The sequence below is a fragment of the Anser cygnoides genome, chromosome 10 (genome assembly GCF_040182565.1).
Source record: "Anser cygnoides isolate HZ-2024a breed goose chromosome 10, Taihu_goose_T2T_genome, whole genome shotgun sequence".
Taxonomy (NCBI): Eukaryota; Metazoa; Chordata; class Aves; order Anseriformes; family Anatidae; genus Anser; species Anser cygnoides.
The window spans coordinates 400,851-419,653 of record NC_089882.1 but is presented as its reverse complement, the minus strand read 5'-3'; the positions used below and the strand labels follow the sequence as shown (position 1 = coordinate 419,653).

Sequence of the window (18,803 nt, the reverse complement as noted above, 5' to 3'; positions counted from 1 at the left end):
TATATTCACTAATACAGGAATACAGGTTCAATACAAACAGATTGCACAAACTTCACTTAATGGGGCATAGTAAGTCAAGAATTCATTGTCTTTTGACTCGCAGCTTTAAAAAAAAAAATATATATATATATATATATAAGCCAAAAATCATTTGGCAAGTAACTAACTTCCTCTCTCTAGTTTTCCAGTGGAACTCATTGTCCAGCTTGCTAACTCACTCAAAAAAAGAGCACAGAAAACATCTTGGATGCTAAAAAGGACCACTACTTCCTTATTTCTCAAGAAGAGCTACATTAAAGGACCTTTTTCAGGCACTGAGTCAAGAAATCACTTACAAAGGAAAAGTTTTGATAATAAACAAGCTCACGTTGCAAAAAACTAAAAAACCTGTGTTACTTGATCTTCAGTTCCTGCTTTTATCTGCCTGATCTTTTGCTATTAAGTTTAGGGGCTTCTGGCAGAATGCTTACTGTTACCTATGAAAAAATAAAAAGAATCTTTTTCCTAGTTAAAATCAAGTGAACTGGGCTCCCTCTCCTTATTTTGCAATCTGTCTCCATAGCAGTAAATATTTCACTTCTAAAACAAACAAAGAAAAAAACCCATGCCCTGAGGGCAGGAATCTCTGTGGCTGCAGCACAGGTTCTACTAAAGTTATTTAAGAGAAAAAGGCATAGAAAAAAATATTTACATGTCTAATTAATGGGTGTTTCCAACAATATGGTCATAACAGACTGAAATAGAGGTGGTTGCCATTGTCAGTATGTAGTAATGGACAAAACATTGAGTGATGTGATGTGAGTTACATTACATCTGACGAATAAGTTCTGTAATATACAGCATGTTTGTTTTTCAGGTTATTAATGCAATACATACTGTAAATCAATATTCTGCATACAATAACTGACCAAAAAAATACAGGGAAATGCAACAGCCTGCTATAGGTTGTCGATTCCTCAAAAACAGATTCCAGTAACTTACACCAGGTTGAAAGTCAGAACAAAAACACAGACTGCAAGAGCATAAAGACTAGTCAAAGTCTCAGCACTCAAATGCAAACACATTTTTAATGTGTGTGTGAAATTTATGCTTAAAGTTTCTAGGTAGGAAACTTTCATTGACATAAAAGACAAACGCATCATAACAGAAAGCTGTAGGAAACAGGGCACCTTAACATCACGTACAACCTTCCTATCTTCTCTACCTTTTGATTTGGAAACTTTCTAACTCCTTATTGTTAATGCACACATTAGAAAAATCATATGAATATAAGTTATTCACATGACAATTTCAATTTCAAGCTCAGCTTCAGGTAAGCCAGAAATAAAAATATTTGTTTTTAACAAAAGCAATAAATCAGGTTCCAATTTCAACCCCTCACTGCTATTTTCTCTATCAGGAATAGTACTGAGAGTAGATTAACCATAATACTTAATCAAATCCCACTGAAACAATTTGAAAAGGAGATTTAGTACTGTGTGTTCTGCTACAGTTAAGGGGAAAAAATAAAAAATCCATATACAGATTTTGAGTAGTTCCAATCAAAACAGTTTTCAGTCGATCCAACAGAGAAAAATGATGCATCACAAAGGAAGACAATCATCTGGAAAGACATCTTGTCCTGAGTTACTGAAGAAGCGCAGATCAGCAGGAATGTGAAATCATTAAGGAGACAACACTTTAGGTTCAACAGGTCTATGCAGTTCACAAAAGTAGGCTTTCAGAAGTCAGAAGGCTGATTTTGCAATTAGCTTTGTTAAATCTATAGTCTTGTCAGATTTATTAGCATGGTTCTCTCATTTATGGCCTAAACGAATCCAGTACATTCCTAACTAGAGACCTGCACTTGCGAGATTTGGCCACAAGATGGCAAAAAGAGCACACTTACGGATTATGGCAGAGCGCGACTGACGAGCACGAAAACACGAAGGAAAACGATAGCGATTGTTCCTAACAGAAAAAACAACACCAATAATTTGCCGTTATATAAGAATACAAAGCTGTAAGTATGGCAAAATAAAATTAACAGTCTAACCAAGTCTTCTTTTCTTGAAGGAGAAAGGAATTTTCCCCCCATAATTCTAGAGTAGATGACTGGGGGAGGGTACGTATGCATGCATGCAAGCGGATTCCCGCAGTACTGTTCAAACTCACATCAGAGCATCACTATTCTGGAACTTTGCTTTAGGTTTAAAGCATTTAATGCATAGGCTGAGGCACCTTCACTAATATAATATAACTACTACTTTCCCCTCAAAACCATGATTCATAAGGTTTTCAGCGAAAGAATGTGGTTGGTTTTTTTTCATCCCCATGGAAATTTTTTAAGACCCGCCAATTGCTGACCTACAGTTAGCACTTACCAACTAATCAAGCTAACCCTGGCTCTTTGTTCCACGTTCTGATCCAGAACCACAATATTTGTCAGCTACAAATTTTCTCACTCCCCTGGTTATTCTACCGCTGGGCAGTCCATGCTGAGTGTGAGCAGACTGTTAACACTGCAAACACCAACAGTCAGATGCATGGTTTATCCTTGTATGTTTAATATGGGACAGCATTCGGTCTGAAGTAAGAATGGCAAATAAAACACAGCCACATACATCAAAAAACAATTATATCCGTCTTTTCCTAATCATCATTCAATATACAGTACTGCACAAATGACTACCTAATTAAAAGCCAATTAAATATGCAGGAATTTAAGTCCTAAGCACTACTGACTTACAGTATTTAAACATGGCTATAAGACTTGTTGCGTGTATCTGCAGGAAAAAAATACCAAATTAATGCTATGATTTTTGAAACTAGTCCACAAGAAGAAAATTTACTGCTAAGACTACAGATCTCATATTAAACCACTACAGGGGGCCATCTGAAGGCAGTAATACCCAGTTTTAAACTACCAAAAGATAATTTACAGCTATGATTTTTTTAATTATCTTTTCTCTCATTGTATGTTGGTGGATTATTTTTACCTCAAGTCTTAATTACTAGAATGCTGGAATATTATTGTATCCTTATGTCTTCTATCTGGTAGTGGTTCAAACACATGAAGTCCCTGGAAGCCTCCAGGGAGCCACTCAGTGCCAACTGCAATTAAACAAAGAGGTACTAAGGGACATTTGGGGCCAACTGCATTCCACAGAGCTGAATTTTCAATTGATAGCACTAACTTTTCTGCCAACAGTCTCCTGTATCGTACTTCTTCCTTGTTTCTCAAACAGCTCTCGTATCCAAGTATGCATGCTGCGAGACTATTCTATTTATATATCTACAACAAAACAAAGGAATTGTTAAAGTTCTGCAATGACTTTTCAGCTGGAAAGCAAAACAAAATGTGATTAAGGCAAGAAAATGTAAGTGACTTCAGAATCAGGGCTGCGCCTCATTTTCACAAAAAGCAACACAAGCTGTACTTGTAGTGCAGAGCACTACTATTGGTCCCACACCACAGATAAGAACATCGCAAAATCCGTGGGATGGGTAAGGCATTTAGAGCCACCTTAAAGTACCAAAAGCTTATTCAGCAAAAGATTTATTTACTATAACTGCCATATTTTTCCCCTCAATCACATGTTTACACATCTGTTGGCTATGTACTGCAAACCCACTGCAGTTTAAGTACAGATTTGTGATCGGAATGAGTATCCCCATGAACATATCCTCCCCTAATCCCCGGTTTTTCTACTGTATGTTTAGAGACGATTTGTTCTATACTGTATAATAGGAGGTGACTATATAAAATCAATACATGTCATCCGGAACTCTCTACGCAGCCTGCTCAGTTTCCATCAATAATTTAATTAAAAATATGGGCTCTTTCAACTATTTTCTTTTTAAGAAATGATGTAATCTTGTATCTTTCTACTTTTTTAATTCATGCTCAGATCCATCTTTATCTGGGTTGTTTTATCTTACTCATGGGCAGCATAGAGGAGATGGAGCATATTAACCACGTGAAATTCCTTTACAGCTCTCTATTCTGCTCATTTACATCTGATTCCTCCCCTTTCTTCCCTTGTCCATGTTTTCTCTATACATTTGCCACAAAATGTCACTCATACCTGTTTTATTTTCCTCAATACAGATTTTCCAGTTGCAGCTTTCCTTTGGCTCTAGCATTTTCCAAGTAGTGTTATAACCGGAGTAGGACTCACATGGTAGCAAAACCTTGGGCAAGATTATCTGTTTCTGGGGGCAGAGGGGCTACTTCCAAGTTCACACTGACAAGACGACTATTAAAAAAATAAATAAAAAATAAAACCAAAACCAACGTAAGCAGAACAAACAATTTTCCATCATCATGAAATTATAATATATATATATATAGCCATATTGGAGGCAATTTAAATGTACAATAAATGTCATCTGACAGGCAGAATATACTGCATAATGCATCCCAGTGTACGTAGAAAGTCTTGCACAGTCTGAAGGATGAAGGCACATATTATTCAGTATTGAAAGAAATATCACTAAATTCACTTTGGAAAAGCCCTTAAGTGATGGGATGCATTGTCATTGCTTTGCAGTGCACCACCGTAGACATGTAACAATATCGCAGCATGGGGACGTAAAACCACGCCTGTTTCAGGGCATAACCTCTAGAGGGAGAAACTCCACTGAGACCATTAGGCTGAAAGCAGAGACAGAGTCTTCTCTACTGCACTACACACGCTTTTAACTTCATTTCTGAGATAAAACAGAATAACTGTTTAAAAGTGAACTAAACTTTATGACCGAATGCACTCAAACTACCAACTTTCATTACAAGAATATTTGATTTAAATAGAGTTTCACGATCCTTCACTAAGTTTGCTTTGGGGTGTTGCAAAGATATTCAAGTTATAATGTTTATACTGCATGTGTTCCAGGTGTGCACTGGCAATCCTTATTTAGTGAGACAGGTGTGCCCTTGCAAAACAGTACTTGAAGAAAAGAGAACGTTTTTCTTCTTTTGATGGATTACAGTGAATGTTTTGTGAGTTCCATTTTACAACACTGATAACTTTTAATCCCAACTTTCATAAAAGACTGAAAATCGACTAGCAAACTCATAATGCACACATTGCTGCAGTTATTTAACATCTCTCAAAAGCCAGACTACCTACGTTTTAATTAAAGTGTTTTCAGCACCACTTTCAATCGCATTTTTATATTGTTTAGCAATAGTAAATTATTCCTATATCAGACATCATTCAGACTCCAAGTTAGAATTTATGGGGAGCTCTAGGAAAAAAAACACACTTTTTTTCAGCACAAATGACTTGCATAATAAACTGGCAAAATAAAGACACTATTGAAAATATAAATGAAAATAATCAAAGGTAAGTTTCCATATAAGGGTTAAGGGATATACATTCCTATATAATGGCTGAGACAAAGCTTAATATTGCTCCTGCACAGGTATCTGCTGATCCTTAAGTGCAAAGGAGCTGGAAGTCAACTGAAATTACAAGCACTCTTCTTCCCCTTAACAGCCCCATAGCCTATACAGTGATAAAAAGAAGAGCACTGACAATGAAAGATGAGCACATTAGCCCTTTTCCCCATATTGCAAACTAGTCTTTATAATATAATGTCTTCTTTTAGCTCAGCTGCCAGCATTCCTTAGCATTCTCAATTCAAATCCATAAAAGCTAATTCCAAGCCCTCCATTTGAAATTCCTTCTATAATAACCGAGAGAATCACTGCTCTACAAAGTGAATCTCACAGCATGTTCCTGGTGGCAGAAGTAATATGCTTCACTGTTCTGGAACAGAATCATATGCACTGATTGAAATGTTAGAAATATTAACTGTTCTTTGCAATCAACTGCCAGAAGCAATAACAACCCTGCAGCGGGTTACTGGACTCACAGACACCTATCTCAATGTCCTTAACATCTGAACAGAGTTGGATTCTAGAAAATGATGCATTGTAGTTCTCAAATGTAGCACCACCTAACCACACTAAGAATCGGACGCAGTCTGGCTCTGATATACTCTGATACTGTGCAGATGGGATCACTAACAGCAGCAAAGTGTTAATCACAAGGTAACTATTATCCATTACACCACATGCTACAGCTCCTATCATTTCCTTCTCTATCTGTAAAGAAGTAAATGCATTTATGCCACCTTCCAGCAGTTGTACAGCTATGGGGATGCTCCTTGAGGTGCAAAACTGTGCCAGAAATCTCTAGATTAAACGGTTATGCTACTAAGATGACCAAAAAGCCCATCCAAAGGAAGTTTTAGAGGACACAATCTACCATGAGTGAGAACTTGCATCAGTCACTACAAATCAAAAATAAATCTGCACCTTAAATTATTTAACATGGTGCAAGGGAACAATCCTTCTGAAGGAAACTGCAGTTTTTTTTCAACTGAAAAATCAAAAAAGCGTTCTTTTAATTCTGTTAGTATTGTCTAATTCTCTTTACAGTCAGGATTTTATTAGCCCAAGAAAGCAAGCTTGTACATATTCCTAATTTTAAAACCGAAACAACAGAAGAGTTAGATAACTAAACAATCCAATTAGCTGACACGTTTTATTAGAGATGCATAGAAAAAACAATGTTAAAAAAGTGACATTGCTCTTTTGTGCTTTGGAGTAGACTGATCTAAATTTTCCACCTGTGGATCAAGCTGCTGCTGAAACCATCAAACAGACTGATGATCACAGGCTGATTTATTTATTTCCAATTGGATCTATGGAGAAAAGATAAAGTTGCTGGAAACAAGAGTAAGCTGTATTATGCACATTTGTTAGAAGGTGTTTCTACACAGGAAAAAATGAATTAGGACCTGTTCTTCAGGGATGATGCCACTTAGTGGTATGGAACCGTCAACTAATAAGGGTGAGGTGCAAAAATCAGAACAGCCAGTGTGTTCAAAGAGAAGAAAAGGACTCGGCATGAAAAAGCATGATCAAAGAATTGAGGAAAGAGAAGTCATAGAAGTCAAAATAAAATGGAGTGTAAAAGGCGTTACACTACCTTTTATCTCTAACAGGAACACTTGCCAGAATGTTGGCAGTGAAAACTGCATTGCAGGCTTTATTATTTTTTTGCTCCATCTGATCAATTCCTGTAGCTGCTAGAGATGTTAAATGATCACAGAAGGGAACAGAGGAAGTCAATGAAACGCTGTCCTTTTGTCAAGCCTTAAATCATTATCTCCAACAAAACAGGACATAATTCTACAATTCTTTGACTTCTTTTCCTGCTTTATTCTACTATTTCCTACTTTATTCTACTATTTTATATAGTCCCTCTGCATTATCATTAATTTACCCTACTCAAATTAAAAAAAAAAAAAAAAGATTACAGTTTTAAAACCCTAGTTTTACTTACATGGCACTGGCCTCATTCACATCTCCATTGGTGAACCAAAGAACTGCAGCTCTAAGGCTTATTTCACACAATTTTTATAACGGTACTCATATTTCAAAATTCAGTGGAATAACGAACCACTTGCTACCACCTCCAACAAAAATTGCACCTTCTTAGTACTCAGGCCCTATTAAAGGTGCCCCATGGATTCTTTTCTTCTCTCCAAACTGTCTTCTTATGGAAATAACTTGAGCAGCTTCCACGATTCGTCTGTCACACAGACTCTTTAACGCTCCTGACTGCATTGGTAACTCAAGTTCAGTTTTGGAAATTGATTTTTGTCTGCTCCGAGAAAGCAAAGTCTCAGCCACTTTTACTCAAACTCTAGGAAAAAAGTCTCTATAGAAAAGTGTACCTCCAAACAGTGCTCTCATTTCTCCTGCCACAACCCTTAGTAACACGTTATATATTTTAGCTTTTCTTTTTCCTTTGACAAACACTCTAGAAGAGCCCATAACAATCCTAAGCATTACCAATACCCAATATGAATCACATCTAGGTATGATGATGTGAATAACCACTCCATTTTCCTATTTGTTCTAAAAACTGTTCGTTAAAACGAATACTCACTGAAAAAGCAAATTCCAGGCAATGTCTTAAGCACTTTTTAAAAGAATTGATTACATATAAAAGTAAAGGGTGACCATGCCGAAACACACACCTTCTCTCTGTAAGTATACACATGTATATATGAAAGTTGTTAGTCCTCATAAAATGTGAACATGCATTTATGTTAGCTGCACTCTTTTCCATCTCGCAGGCTATTGAAGTCCTAGAAGCTGCCTATATGCTACAGTGCAATCTATTCAGATTTCTTGTATTTGCATGAGGAAGAACTGGAAGTCGTTTCCAAGACAAAATAAAAGGATAGCCACATAGCCCACTGGTCAAAAAAATTCCCTTGGAAAGAGTAACATGAGGTGCTGTCACCACTGTAGGGCTCTGCTGGTTCTCTTCAATAGCAAAGAGAAAGAAAAACAACCCTCTTAAAGAAAACAAGTATTTTTGCAGCTTTCACACCCACATCAAGTTCATGCTTTGTTGTCTATGAGCTTACAGCTCTCTTTAGACCTTTTTCCTCTGTAAAAAGTAAAAACTGCCAAATACAATAATAAAATGATCAATGAAGAATTTTTCCAAGCAATTATTCCTCTGATTAATCCATATTCTATTTTTCACAAGAAACAAGGGTGGAGGTGGGGAAGACATAGCAGAAAACCTTACATTTGTGTAGTCCTAAATTCTAATTAGTTGATACTTTTCTTGCTTTAAGACCTTCACCTCCACACCCCTTCCCGTTCAGTGCCACAGGCGGTTTAATTGAGCTAGACCATAGAAGATGAATTCCAGGAATGCTGAAATGCAAAATATCCTGACCTCCGTGGAGAGTAACAGCAAGTGTTTACCTGCCAAGTGAAAAGTCTTTGGCCAGCTGCTTGATTTATTCTTAATTATCACTAAATAGAATAAAGGAGAAAATTGCTCCAGACACTTCAGAAACCAAAGAAAAAAATGATTAATTTGATACTTGGTAATCGAACGGATATTACGTTAATATTTTTCTGTAGAATATTTTATCATCTCTTTTCCTTTTAATATAAAAAAGCAATAGTCTGTAAAGAAAAAGCATCAGTCATTATAAGCTCAGGGAAACAAGCTGACAATTTTTCACTAGAGTAGTCTGACACAATAATACCCAAGACATCTCTGGAATCTGGTGTTAAAATTTGGAGCTCTGTTCAGCTAAATTCGTTAAGTCTAACCTAGAATTTAAGAACAAACCACCATAATCAAACAGCTCTACTCCTAATTCTTTTGCGGCTTCATTTGTGTGTTCTTCTACATCAAATCCATTTTTAAAAGGTTGCTCAGAACAAAACAGTGCTGGAAGTGACCCCAGTGACCAAAGTTTGATAGCTACATACCTACCTACTGAAGAAAGCGTGTGTAGTTTTCATTAGGTTAGAATTTGATTGTATGAGATTAAATCAGAAAGCTATGTTATTACTGATGCACAGATGTGCTTTTCCTGGACCCCAAACCTGATTCACTGCCAGCATCTGACAAAACTATTCAAAAAATAAATCAATGCACTGTTGCTGGCTATAAATATCACCCAAATATAACATACTTTAAACAGGCAGTGTTCACATTTTTTTTCAGTAGAAGTAATGTGAACATTTGCAATAGCTTAAGCCAGTTAGACTGTTCAGAACACTGATGTTTTTGCTGGCATAAGACATTTGGGTTTTTGCTCCTATATTTACATGACATAAAAAAAGAAACAAAGTGTGCTTATTTATAAAGTTGCAGAAAGAGAAGGCATTTTTAGTCTTTGTTTTTAAATTTAACAGTTCCTCTGAACAGGATATTGTTTCTTGATTCAAAGTCATAAAATAAATCTGAGCCACTTCTGGTGCTTTATATCTGTTGCCTTGGATTGTAAGTGTTTTGTCAGATAACTTGTACCCACTTAAACAATGTTTTCTCCATAAAGGTCAAAGTCATCCTGACCAGATGGTATACCTCAACATTTTTATTTTCCCTAATAAAAACCTAACTTTATTGAATCCGATGTATTTTTCCCTGAAATATTCTGTAACTGATCTACTTGCCAATGTTGCTATTAAACATATTTGATAAATGCAACTCTTGGTTAGAGATCAGAATATATACGTATTATCCTTTTGCTGTTTGAACAGCTTTGATGAAGTGGGTTAATACAATCTACTTATGAACAAGAGTATCTTCTGTAAGTTTGCTGACAGTAAATTTAGCTTCATTGTGAGCATGATTCCAGATAGAGATGTCCTTCTGGCACTTTTCCATCTTAATTTGGAGACAGAAATCCCTGGTTGAGAGAACCAGAATGAAAGAATGTCTGGAGCACAAACTAATGGACAAACCCAGAAGATGTCACCATTCATTGATGACCTTATGTTATTTATGACTATGATCACTCTGTTCTTTAAGATCACCAAGAGGTATGGAACACAGTCCACACAGGTGATTCATCTTTTCAACTTACACACAGGGAGGGGTAACTGCAGTTTAAATATAGCTCAAATACAATTTAAATGTCTTCTTTTCATGTGCTTTTATAGGAAGGGTTCTGACTGTATCATCTGGTGATAAAACTACTTATATATTATCCAATGAAAGAAAAGGACCTTTGAAACCCCATTTGAATGAGGGCAAAAAACAGTAGGGCTCATCAGTCAGACACTACAGGATGTTTTTGTACTGGATTCAAAAACTGACCTGCACTGGATGCTCAGGAAAGCCTTTAAGAGGCATAGGCTGAGAAGGGTACAGTTTCCAGTCATCTTCAGCTCAAGGAGTTCTAGATCTATGTGCTTAACAGTCCTTGAAAGATTTTTTTATAAATCTAATGACTTTTTGCATTTGTGGCAAAGTCCTGCAGCAGTGAACTACCAGCTTCATTCCAAGCCTTTTGTTTAAAAACATTTTACTAACACTGAACACGCTTCCTTCATTTGGTATTTCTTGATTATCATTTTAGGAGCAGTACCAGTTATTCCTAACATTATTTTTTTTTAAATACTGCTCAGACTCTTTCAGACTTCTACTATATCCCACTTCTGTGATCTCTTTTCCACCTTTAGTAGACCTATTTAGTTTTACTCTTATAGAAGCCTTTTGATATTTTTGTTCAACTTTCCTTCCTTTCTCAGTTGTACCTTCTCTAATTCTACCATATCCTTTTTGAGATGAAGGACATCTGAACTTGCACAGAATTCAGGACATAAGCTAAGCTACCAAGCAGTGTCACTATAATGTTCCATAGCTTGCTTGTCATTCCTTTCCCAATTATCTCTATTCATCAGTGAAATTTCTTTGACTGTTCTGAGCATGAGAACTTTTTTCTTTTTTTTAAGAAATTCTGTGATAACCCCAAGACCTCTTTTTAATGTGCAAATAATCCAGAGACCATCATTATCTATGTACATTTAGGATTAGTTCTCTCTCCTTCAGATGCATCACTTCAGTGTTGAACTTGATTTGCAGTTTTATCACACATTCATTCAATATCCTCTGCAACTCTTCTGTCCATACTCACTGTCATTATCCTCATCAGCAGAAGCTGACACCGTCCTACATACCCCCTTTTTCAAGTAATTAATGAGTATGTTCAACAGAGGAGATACCTTTACCTTACTCTAAGTGAGCTCCCTGATTCCTTGCAGCCAGTTATTCCATAAGAGTTAATCTACAAGTGATTAATGTACGTGACGGAAACTCTTGTTTCATGTCAGATTAGTTGAGAGCCTCTGATAAGTGACATTGGAAAAGCTTTAAAAAATCCACGCCAATACTGGTGTGCATTAAACACATCATAGCTAGTGGGTCAAAAAAGGTGATTCTCCCACTAGATTTAGTATTGCTGCGACCTGACCTTGAATACTGTGTGCAGTTCTGGGATTCACAACATAAAAAGGGTGTTAAGGTGCTTGACAGTGTCCAGAGGAGGGCAAGAACGCTGGTAAAAGGGCTGGAAGGCCACTTGGGTTGTATAGTCTGGAGAACGGAGAAAATAAGGCTCCGAGGCAGCCTCTTTGCTCTCCGCAGCTTCCTGAGGAGGGGAAGCAGAGGGAGAGGTGCCGGTCTCTCCTCCCTGGGAACCAATGGCAGTTCGTGGTGGAACAGAACAAAGCTGCGTCGGGGAAGGTTCAGACTGGACATTAGGAAAAACTTCCTTCACCAGGAGGGTGGTCAGACACTGGAATAGGCTTCCTACATGGGTGGCTGATGGCCCAGGCCAGTCAGTGTTCAAGAGGTGTTTGGATAATGTCCTCACTAATCTGCTTTAACTTTTGAGTAGCCCTGAAGAGGTCAGGTAGTTGAAAGGGACCTAAAAAGGTCATCAAGTCCAACCGAACTATCCTATTCTATGCCATCATTATGCAGGTAATCAGTGACTCCTTAGTATACCCAAACACAAGAGTGATTCAATAATATGAGACAAATAAGCATGAGCTAATTTATTTCTAACAGGTTTGGGCTCTAATGACTCCCCTCTAGCGTAGGAGAGTATAGTTACCCCTACACTCAACCTGATGGAACAATAGTTGTTAGCTTATTAAGTTACTCACAGTTTCCCATATTTAGTAGAATTTTTGCCATGGAACATTTTTCATATTGTAACATGAAAAAAAAATGTTTCTAAATCTCTCTCAACCATTGGTTTCAAAATTTAGTATAACAGTGACCCCTGAAGATGATGCCAAGAATTTACAATGTGTTGGCTCACCACAACAGGTAATCCTCCATGTCTCCAGCATGAGAAATGAGACAGTTTCTTTTGACCACGTTATAATAATTTGCAATGCTCAGGCTGCTACAGAAACAGCGAATAACTTGTTGTTAAAGACAACTTTTTACAATATGTAGATGTTTTTGTCAACCCTTCTGCCACCTACAATTTACTGAGTTCAACAGCAGTCCATTTTCATATGTGACACCTAAGAACTAGACCTAGCTTAAACTCCTTTGCCCAGCTACTCCCACAAGCAAACCCCAATTTTAATGGGGATGTCTCAGTGATGTCACATGTGATTCTCTTCTTGCAGCCCACGCTGCAAGTCTGTTGCTTAAAATGTGGCATATTACAATTGTTTACATGTCACAATGTACCCATCTTCTAGATTTAATCAAGTATAGCTCAGAGAAGCTTGTGCCTTGTGCCACAGAAGGGTGCCAAGAGGTGATCAGGACTTCATTACTGCCCACAGGCTTGAACCAGAAACCTAAAAGATAACTTCCTGTGTAACAGCAATACAAAAAAGATTCTAACAGAAAGATTACTGGTGGGATTAACAGCAAATCTGAAACAAAAATATTCAAGTAGAATGCCTTTTGGACATATTTCTTCAAGCCTGTTTCTAACTACAGAAGTATTTTCTTACACAGCCAACACCCGAAGTCAACACTGATGAAACTCTCCAGTAAATTATCGTGGCCTGACAAGCTTTGAACAGTACCCAACTCTTTCCTATCCCAATCTCATATGAACATTTCTTCTGCAGTTGAAATGTAAATGTAGATGAGTACCTTATCTCCACATAGCAGAGAGAACTAATCATCTTTAGTATCTGTCATAGTCTATACAAGAACCTCAAAAAATATATGTATGGATGCATACAGTGCTAACAACGCTTCTTGGATGCACTTGAACTTAAGTTACATTTTACCTTTACTACAGCTATGTATTCTTCCATAAAGAGTATAAACATTAGATACAATTGCTAAGTGTAATGTGTTATTTGATAACTACCTAGAGAAAACTTCTAACAGTTTTACATAAGTCAACTGAAGCCTTAAGGCAAGTTTCTGGCATCTGAAAAATATCCTCTGTACAATTATAATTGAATTTGTTCTCCAGAAACATCTGACTAAAGGATCTTAATAAGTAACTCTAATGAAAGCTCTCTGAATGTCATGACATCCAGTTTACAAACTTGGAATAGTGTAGCCTTGCAGGTATGAGATGTACATCATACCACTCCTTCCATGACACCTGTAGAGTTTTCATGGCATTATCTTCACATAAACTTTTAAGAGGATAACTAGTAAAATTATAAGTCATTACATCTCACAATACAGACTTCAAAAAAGCACATGGACCCAACAAAATGTGAGGTTTAGAGAAGAAATCTCAACAGATCTTATACAAAAGTGGACCAGAAGCAATATAGGAAAAGGAATCATGCTAAAGATGAAACACACACACACAAAGAAAAAAAAGGCATTATAGAAAACAAAGTTTTGGTTTCACTTATTTTTATTGTGCCAATCAGCACAGCAGATAGACAATGTGTGTATATATACGCACACAAGTACAAACAATGAAAATCTTTTCAGCACATCAAAATTCAACTCTCCTAGGATAACAAATGAGCAGCCTCTTGCAGCTCCTAAGGGGGTTCCTAGAATGGCCTCATTTTTACCCATCAAAATGTGTATCTAAGGCTGACATTTTATTTCTATTCAATATAGAGGCTTTGACTACTTTTTTAGTAATGTCCTTAACAAAAAAAATGGACTCCTTTTTGCTGACTTTCTGTGACAATCTATGACCTGAAGGTATTATGGAGTACCTACAGTAAGACTCTTGCTCAAGCTTCCTATGTTCAAAAAAATCAAAGTTGAATTTTACTCATTTGTTCAACTCAAAGTTGAAACATTTCTTTTAACTGGAAAATATAAATGGCATACAGAAATAAATAGTAGTGACAATAACACGAAGATAGAATGTGTCATAGATTGAGTGAATTGCCAAAAACTACTTTTTTTTTTTTTAATAAGGTCATAAAAACTAAGATTCCATACAACTAGAAGAAAGGTTGAGAAGAGCCATTAACCGAATTCCCTGCAGTCGTTTCAGTTACTTCCACAGTACTAAAGTAACTATGGAAATGGCATCAAAATTACATTAATAGGAATAACATAATTCCTTAATGGATCATTCTGATTAAATGCATGGTCCTGTCAATCTGAATTCATCCACAAAAATCAAGCATCCAAAAAGTAATAGTTGCAAAGTTCATATGATCTCAAGCAAGCAGTGAAAGCTTGATTACATTTGCTAAAATAAACTCACATCATCAACTCTAGCCACTGAATTTAACATATCCATATAGTAAATTCTTGTAGTTATAGTGGTATCAATCCTATTACCTCATATTTACATGTACTTTGAAAATTGTTTCAGATAATTTTTTTTTAGTTTTATTTCAGAGTGAATTTCTCTTGGCTATCAAGCTAAACACTAAATGAACTTGAAGATCATTGCACATTGGGATGTTTAGCTGCAATTCCAGTATGAGCATTAAATAAGCGAAGCTCTTCTAATAGTATTGCAATTAAAATTACAGAAACAATCTCTAGCGTGTATGAAATTGTGAAGCACACGTTGAACAAGAGATTTTATTCAAACATAAAGGGAGTCATGTGGGTGTTTAACAAATTACTGTAAGTGACAGAGCATAAAATTAAGATGACAGAACAAAAATGATATTATGGTGACACTACCTAACATGTTTTTCATCTGCTATTTCAATACATATTAAATTTCCAAGACACAGAATATTAAACTCTATAGAAATTATTCAAGACTGTGGAACTTTCCAGGAGCAATAGTGCCATAGAGAAAGCAATGGAGTTTTCCTGCACTTTCAGACAAAAATGTCCTTAAGTCCATAGAAGATTGTTATTTTCATTTTCAGACGCCCTCAAAGAGCCAAGCCTTCATTTTAATGCAACATTTCTATAGCAATTAGCAAGTTAGCTAAAAAGGAGCTATACTAAACACCACCTTCAAAGAGCCAGCCTGAAAAAAAGTGATGTGGACCATAATCAAACCTAGCTGCCGAAGACTGTCTAGCCCAGGTACCCCAACAGCATAGCAAAATAGCTTCAGTCTCAATCTAGAATAAGATTAAAATTCTATGAATATACAGCACTTAATCCTATTGCCAATATCCCAGTATTTTTACATTCTGGAATCTTAAACCCACAGAAACGTAAAGTTTTCTGTGGAGTCAAGAGATGGGGAGGATGACCAGCCCACACCTCACTGCAGCTGTCTTAAAAATAATCATCGTTCCTTGTCTGCAGAAATCCAGATGCTGGGAGCCCCCTTTCCCCCTTGCCCTCCACCACCACCACCACCACCCCCCCAAAAAAAAAAGAGAGAAAACAAAAGATTATATAGCTCTGTTTCCTACTTACAGGAAGCCCCACATTAGAGTTTTAACTTAAAATTTTAAGTTTTGACTCCCAGCAAAACATAAAATACTGGTTTATTTATAAGTAGTCTATATTGTTTTGTCTGAACCTGATTTTTCTTTTTTTTTTCCTTTTTTTTTTTTTTTTTAAGAACTTGTGTCAGTGCTTGAAAAAAAATCTAAACTATTCTGATAAATTTAAGGTCATAGAAGTAGAATTGTGCTGTACTGATCAAACAATCATACTTAACGCAAGATTTAGAGTATTAACGACAGTTAAAAATCAAGACATAAGAATGAGTTACCTATTTTTCAATTTGCTCGTCAACCCTTTTTAAAATAATAACTAATGTTAAACAGAAGTTATGTCTGCCTATATTTAAGAGTTTTGGGTTGTTTGCCTTGTTAATTCCAAATTTGTTCCAGTAGATAACTGAATAATCAAACAAGATACGTTTACAACATCCCATCAAAGCTAACTGAAATTGTGACATTTATAGGTTAAAAAATTACAATACTGGACCCTAAGTCTTCTCCCAGTCATTAAGGTGCAAATTTGGATTAACTTCACTGAAGCCTACAGAATGATGATACCAAAAATAAATAAGTAAATAAACACAAGGGGGAAATCAGGCCCTTGCACAGAATTCATTACTTCCTTTCCAAGTATAAGACTTACAATTCCCAAAGCTCCACATAAAGTAAAACTGTGCGGATTAATAAATATACAGCTGAGCTTCACATAAACAGTTGTGAACCAATTAAACTGTCATACTATTTGGACTGAGAAAAACGTGTACAACCACTCTTAAACCAAAGTGAAATTGCAGGTGCCAATGTTCAACAAAACGTAACCTTTCCCTTCAAAGGAAAAAAAAGCCATTATTCTTCACTAGTGTGGTTTGCATAAAATACTAGAATAGTTTTCAAAAAAATCAGATATTAGATAAGATACTTTTAAAATAAACACATGCTAATTCACATAATTTTGACAAATAAAACTCTTTAAAGGGTAACGTTCACACCCATTGTCTACCCTATGCTAAGACAAAATAATTGGAGCATGCCAGAAATAACAGGGAAGTTCAGCAAATTTCCAGTACACAGTAGCCCAATAGGCCTCCTATAGTCTATTATTTCACCAGCCACATTTGTGCACGTAAATGCACAGTCCTTCTTATTTGAAGAATATTACAGCCCTTCGGGGGGGGGGGGGAGGGGGACGGCAGCAGGGAAGGCCCTTCCTAACCACCAAAAAGTACACAGAAAAGTATGCAAAAGGTTACCAAGAGTCAGTACAATGCAGTAGACACTACAGTAAGGCACAAAGAGAGTCTTCTGAATGAATCTGAAATAAAAAATTGCAGCTTTCCCCAACCCTTGCAAAAAGAAGTAAAATGTATTTCAATGAATAATACATTTTTGAGTGCCCCATGGTTTTATTATAGAAAACAAACACAGTAACATATGGTACATCTGTTTTGTATTTTCCCTTTCTACTGCCATACTACTACTCACAACATTAATACAGTTCTGTTGGCTCATAATAATTATTTTAAGCTGTATATGAGACAGTCTACCTCCACCATGTTCAAGAACACGACACTCCTTTCTTCTTCCACATACAGATACAGAGAGAAATATTAACTGAGCAAGACTAAAGGCAGAAAGATACACCAGGAGTCCTCTTATCAAATATTTTACAATTCTTCACTTCCAGAAGCTTGCTTTTACATATGTTTCTACTCTGTAATTCACAGGGAAAGTGATGGCGATATTTCTGAAACCAACAGACCCAACAGTTACATCTCCTTTAAGCAAACTAATGCTGCGTTCAGATTTGCACAAAGACATTCTCCACCTCTGTAGGCAACCTCAGGCTCTAAAAACATGCTGAAAGTTCTGTGAGGCAACAAGCATTACAAGTGAGCTGGAAGAAAGCACTGTAGAATGAAAGAATAGTAATTAACTGAAGCCAGAGAAATGTCAATACCTGGCAAAAGTACACAAGGTGGGAATAAGGAGTAGACAGGAAGAGATACTAACTATGGGGTGTACAAGCAACACTGAAATGAGATATAGAAAAGCATATAACAAGAGGTCCCCAAGAAATAACAAGCCTAGAGGGAAATAACATTGCAGGTGTGGAAAAGTCTGACCTAGAAAATGGCACAACGATACAACTGAGGAAGAAAGATGGGACCTGAAAGTGTAGCGAGTACATGAATAAATGATCAAAATAAAAAGATAATGCAGTTATCAAAGTGAGCACAAATGTAAAAGAAACCCAAATTCTACACCTGCAAACACACAGCATTAAGAACAGCTTGGGCAAAAGAAAGCAGAAAGAGGAACCAACCAGTAATAGCCTTTTGTAAGTCTGACTTTGGAAGTTGATGTCATCACATCAAAAATGCAGCAATAAATGTAACTAAAACACCTGAATGTGCCAAAAGTATTTTTTCCCCGATCTGTCCAAGAAAATCTGAATACTTCATAGGCAGCAGCTGTCTTCTGCTATGGGTTTTATATCACATTACACAATGGGGCACTGATTGGCAAATCTGACCGTCACTTTGTTGAATAAATATTAAATAAAAATAATACTGTACTATTGTTGAAATGCCAATTTTAATTGCAAGACTTCAACCCTTTTCATTTCTTTGTGAAACAGACGGAA

At 36.5% G+C, this 18,803-nt stretch overlaps 1 protein-coding gene across 21 annotated transcripts in view; it reads right to left on the bottom strand.

The window, feature by feature from the left end:
• The window catches only part of ERC2 (ELKS/RAB6-interacting/CAST family member 2), a 523,782-nt gene that overhangs the window by 451,544 nt on the left and 53,435 nt on the right, over positions 1-18,803 (bottom strand). Inside the window, exon 1 of one of the 21 annotated variants that reach the window (XM_067003459.1) lies at positions 1,889-1,911. The exons of the other annotated variants lie outside the window; for them this stretch is intronic. The gene's annotated coding sequence lies outside the window, so the exon portion shown is untranslated. Of the gene's footprint in view, positions 1-1,888; positions 1,912-18,803 lie in introns of those variants that run through there. 21 annotated transcript variants of the gene reach the window in all.